Genomic DNA, 5993 nt, shown 5'->3' with positions numbered 1-5993 from the left:
TGGTGTTGGATTTGTAACATCAATATCTAGATGATGCATTTGGTTTGATTCAGTTTGGTTGAATATTGTATAGTTTATGAAGTTTTGAAGTGACGTCAATTGTAATTCAGACATACATTCGTTTTGACACAGATAATTTGAACTCAATTTATCATAAATCTAATTTTCTTTTTTTTAATAGAAAGCTATCTCAACAACTTATTTCCTATATATTTTGCAAAAAAAAATGGACCTAATTTACAAATTTTCTCGAAGGGTCGAAGTCAGTTGATGTTCAATTGGTAATGAACCTATAATGAGTTAAACTCATATTTGAAAGTCTTATTAAATATAATATGTATTATAATTATAGTCATTGGAAAGCTTGCACTGAGTAGCAAAAATTGGCATTTTTAATTTTATTGTGGGAGAATATTCAATCTCAATTTTGGAGGTCAAAAGAGCCAATTTCATTGTTTTTAGAGAAAAGCACCAAAATTTTATAAATTAACATGTTCCCACGAACACTATGTTCACACGAACATATGTTCGCATGAACATACAAGCCTAATGGAAAATGGAAAAATGGCTCAAATTTATCGTAAAAATACATTCGCACAAACATATTAATATTTGTGCGAACATACAAGCCTAATGGAAAATGGCAAAAAGGTTCAAAATCATCGTAAAAATATGTTCACGTGAACATATTAATAAGGGATGCTTGCACAAACATCCCTTATTTAAACAAAATTTGTTTGCGCGAACATGCAATTCTTTTATGTTCTCACAAACATCATTAATGAGTTTCTAATTCCCCACTTTAGCAGTTAAATTAATTTCTCATAAAGTCATTAAACAAATTAAATATTAAAAGGTGACTTTATATTTAATTAATTTAATTAATTAATGTATTACAAGGGAGAAGCTTCTAGAGTGTGTATTAATTATTGGAAAGGGGGAAGCCTCTAGTAATTTAATTTTCTAAAAGCACAATTAATTATTGTATTGCAAGGGAGGAGTTTCTAGAGAGTGCATTAATTATTGGAAGGGGGAAGCTTCTAGTACTTGCAATTAATTAATATTTGATTTCCTTCTAGAAGGGTGTAGGAAAAGTATAAATAGAGGTGGGAGAGTCATTGTTGAGCATCGGATGATTGTGAATTGCATTTGATAAGAGCTTGGATGTGTGAGTCACATATCTTTCTTGGCATTAGAGGACATTCATCCTCTCTTGTAACATTCTAGACATCATTCCCTTGGGATTTGGCCTTTGGAATACACTACTATGTATTTGATTTTATCATTTTCAAAATTAATATTATTTCACTAGTGGTTCAATCTTCAATTTGCATAAATTCCTTCTTGCTCATGTTATGTGGATTGAAATCTATGCAAAGACATTAAAATCATTTTCAACCATTGGTTCAATTTTTTGGGCATTTCTAGGGTGCCCATTACAGTGGTATCAAAGCTTACTTGCAAAGTGTTTCACAAACTTATAATCAGTAGGTGCCCATTACAGTGGTATCAAAGCTATAAGTCCTACCATCCTGTGGAGATCTTAAGCATTTATGTTTGAGCATGCGACAAGGGCTTTATAATTTCTACAATAACGGAGCAAGAAAAAGTAGGAGTTCAAATTTGCAAAATGAACAGAGTAGTTCATCTATGTAGAGGAACATACAATCTAGTCATATAGACATAGAGGAGATATCCTTTGAACAAGACAGCAACATGGGTGACCAAGATGATAGGAATATAGGATTAGATGGAGGCAGGAATATTGGTCTAGATCAGGAAAATGTAATGTTCAAGTTACTCGGTACATTAGAGGAGGGGCAACGTATGCAACAGAAGCAGAATAGGCGAATGGATATGATGCAATAAGAGCAGAATAGACAAATGGATATGATGTTGGAGCTTATGGCTAGACATATGGGCATCAATATTGATGATTTGTATGTTGCTCTAGTGTAGGAGGTAGTTGATTCCTCAGATGGGATCAAGAAACGTATAGAGCCACCTAGCTATGATGTTGGTGATGTGGGCATTTCAGCGGAGTCAGTAGATGTGGGTTTACACTCTAGTATTATTGATTCAGAATTTGGTGTTGACTCATGTATGCAGAGTCAGGAGTCCACATATGAAGTTTTGTCAGGGGATGGCGATGCAACAATAGTGAGATTAGGAGAATGCAAGGATATTGTCATATCAATAGCCACTTCTATGTCAATTGAACCATCCAATGAGGAGGTTAGCAGTATGCATGCAGTGGTTGATGTGTGTTCTAATGATGGCACACATGTTGATTATGAGTTTTCATCAACCATAGACTTGGTTCAGTTTTCTGTTGCAGCAGTTAGTGTTGTTCCTATGTCCACATATTTCGATGCGGCTACACCTATTGTTGATACAGTTAGTATGAGTACATATGGCTTGCTTGTCATTTCATCTTCTTCAATGCATGTTGGTGATGATGGCGATTCCAGTCCAATATATATTAATATGGGTGGATACAAAGAAGAAAAGGTTACAAAGATCTTCTACAAAGTTACCTTCTGGTGACATTCTGACTTCTACATCATCAACACAAGTTTTGGGTGCTAGGCTGCAGGACATATGGTTGGTCCTGATGATGCTAGTTTGCAGTTGGTTTAATGTCCATAGGGATGTCGCATACTATTTCAATTGGGATGCAGGTGGAGGTTGGAGTTCATTGTGCTGTTGGATTGCTTGAGGAAAAGCAATTTCAAGGAGGGTGGACTGTAATGTCCCCACTTTAGTAGTTAAATTGATTTTTTATAAAGTCATTAAATAAATTAAAAATTAAAAGGTGAATTTTCATTTAATTAATTTAATTAATTTTTGTATTACAAGGGAGAAGCTTCTAGAGTGTGTATTAATCATTGGAAAGGGGGAAGCATCTAGTAATTTAATTTTCTAAAAGCACAATTAATTATTGTATTGCAAGGGAGGAGTTTCTAGAGAGTGCATTAATTATTAGAAGGGGGAAGCTTCTAGTACTTGCAATTAATTAATATTTGATTTCCTTCTAGAAAAGTGTAGGAAAAGTATAAATAGAGGTGGGAAATTCATTGTTGAGCATCAGATGATTGTGAATTGCATTTGATAAGAGCTTGGATGTGTGAGTCACATATCTTTCTTGGCATTAGAGGACATTCATCCTCTCTTGTAACATTCTAAATGTCATTCCCTTGGGGTTTGGCCTTTGGAATACACTACTATATATTTGATTTTATCATTTTGAGAATTAATATTATTTCAGCAACGGTTCAATCTTCAATTTGCATAAATTCCTTCTTGTTCATGTTATGTGGATTGAAATCTATCCAAAGACATTAAAATTTCTTTTAATTGTTTGTTCAGTTTTTTGGGCATTTCTAGGGTGCCCATTACAATGGTATCAAAGCTTACTTGCAAAGTGTTTCACAAACGTATAACTAGTAGGTGCCCATTATAGAGTTCACGCGAACATACGTAAAATTGAATATGGGAATTTTGCATAATTCTAGGATTTCTTTCATGCCACAAAAGTGGTACTAAGTATTGTGGATTCACCCCTCTACTACATCTCTTTATGAGATACACCTTTACATTCTTATCCTCTCATTTTTGCACATGCATTCATGCACAATTGAGGATAATCCACTCTTGGTGGACATGTGCTTAGTTGGTATGCTTATCTCTTTGTTGACTCCTAGTCATATCAGTTGCCTTTGTATACAAGGCACTTATATGATGTATTCATCCAATTATCTGATTAATCCATTCTCCTTTGATCAAAGCTTATCTCTCTTGAGCTTCTTGATCTTGGCATTTCATTCTTGCCTTAGGTATATTCTTGCATGGTATCAGAGCTATACCAAATTCTTACATAAGGCAACTAATCCTAAATGGTGCTTCCACAACTCAATTTTTCAATTAAGTACAACTATATGGTTGAAATTTATTTTTATTTTAAATGTCTCAAAATTCAAGGTTATGATTAACTAAGGAAACAATAGAAACTACAAAAATGCTCATGCATAATTTAATAGCCAACTGCACTAGAAGGAAGGACGGTTGAGCAACAATTTCTTGAAGTAAGATAAATGTCATTTATGTAATTATTAGGTGAGGATAGAAAAGTTCTTTATGTGGTAAAACCTAGTTTATATTATTATAGTAATCTAGTATGGCAATTAATTACATAATTTTTTTCTTAGTTCTATGTCTGTTTTTTAGTGAAATGTCATGTCCCCTTTTCAAATAATTAAAAATAATAATCTTTACTAAGGCAAGCAGGCCCAAAAAGGTGAAGTTTCGGAAAAAGGGGATAATCTTTGGAAGCTAATGGACTAATAAATGAAAATTATTATTAAAATATGTTTTATTAACCCCTCTTGGACGTGAGTTAGGGTTATGCCCTCTTTTAAGGGGTTTGGAGGCATTTTGGGCTCATTCCAGAACTTGATTTTGCTCATTTCTTTGTTGTTCTTCAGAGGCTGCCAAACTTGTGGAGAAAGAGACCCAAGAATGGGAGTTTGCAAGTTTTTAGGAAGGCTAAGGATGGGATTTTAAATTCATTCCATGTGCATGTTCATGCAGAGCTTGCCTTTGTGCTGAACAGTGCAGATTTGTGGGTTTTCGGGTGTGTTTTTTGTAAGAGTTTGGTGTTTTTGGTTGAGTATTTCATATCAGTTTGGGTTGCTGCTATATTTCAGACTTTTAGATGTTAAAATAGAGCTTAATATATGTACTTCGTCATGATTATACTTTTGTGATAGATTATTAGTGTTTTTGTGGTGTTTCTGGGCTATTCTGTGTTGTTTTCGGGAGCCTGATGAGCATTGTTTTTATCCTCTATTTGGGAGCTGTTGTGTAAATGTTATACAGATCTGGAAATTTCATTTTGTAGACTTTTATGCTGCTGAAATTTCTATAAAAATGTCCACTTTCAGATTTATTAATAATATGTGAAGCTGTGAAGTTTTTGGCACTATTTCGGGCATACCCGATTTGGGGTTTATTGAGAAATTGGTGGATCTTTGAAATATTGGTTGTTTGATTTTAAAGATCTGATTAGAGGTTTGAAATATCATATAAAATCAGTAAAGGGACATTTCAATGGTATCAGAGCTATGATCTTGCCAGCCTGAGCATTTGTAGAAGTTTGCATGTCAGTTTTGACAACTACCCAAATCTTGCATATCATAATTTATGGTTGCATGTTACTTCTAATCATTTGCATGTTAGTTCTTGGTGAATTTGGTGGTTGCATGTTGCTTCTAATCAGCTGTATGTCAAAATCTATGGTTGCATGCTACTTCTAATCATTTGCATGTTAGTTCTTTGTGAATTTGGTGGTTGCATGTCGCTTCTAATTAGCTGCATGTCAAAATTTATGGTTGCATGCAACTAAGTGAAAGAGAAAAGGGATATTTGCAGCGAGAAAAGAATTAAAAAAATTTGATCAAACCTCCAATTGAAAGTAAAAGTACAAAATTCAAGGAAGGAAAAAGTATGGCTGATCCAGATGAGATTGCAAAGAAATTCTTCCAAGACATCCAAGGTATTTGTCATAATTACTAGTTGTTGTAGCTACATATTGCAAGTAGTTTAAGTCTCATATTTGTATTGAATATTGCCAAATTAGTTGCACATTCATGTTAGGTCATTTTTTAGACAATCTTGAGTCTTTTTGTAAGCATTCTCTTTGATGCAAATCGAAACAAGAGTCCTTGCAGCAATCTGAAAAGTTATATCAATCATACGACCCCTTGCTTGCAAAGTGTTTAATGAAATGTCAAACAACTGAAGCATAAAGATTCTTGGTGTTTGAAGAAGTTATAACCTATTGGGGTTACACTCTACTTTATCTAGAATGGATAGGTATAGTATAGAGTCTCAGAGGACATGATCTTGGACAATTGATATCCAGAGTCGGAACAGTAGAAAGGATGGTTATTTAGACATTCGAGATAAACTTAAGAAAATAAGCCATGACATGT

The sequence above is a fragment of the Cupressus sempervirens genome, chromosome 7 (assembly GCF_028749045.1).
Source record: "Cupressus sempervirens isolate cs-2001-9-10 chromosome 7, ASM2874904v1, whole genome shotgun sequence".
Taxonomy (NCBI): Eukaryota; Viridiplantae; Streptophyta; class Pinopsida; order Cupressales; family Cupressaceae; genus Cupressus; species Cupressus sempervirens.
This window is presented reverse-complemented; position numbering follows the sequence as displayed.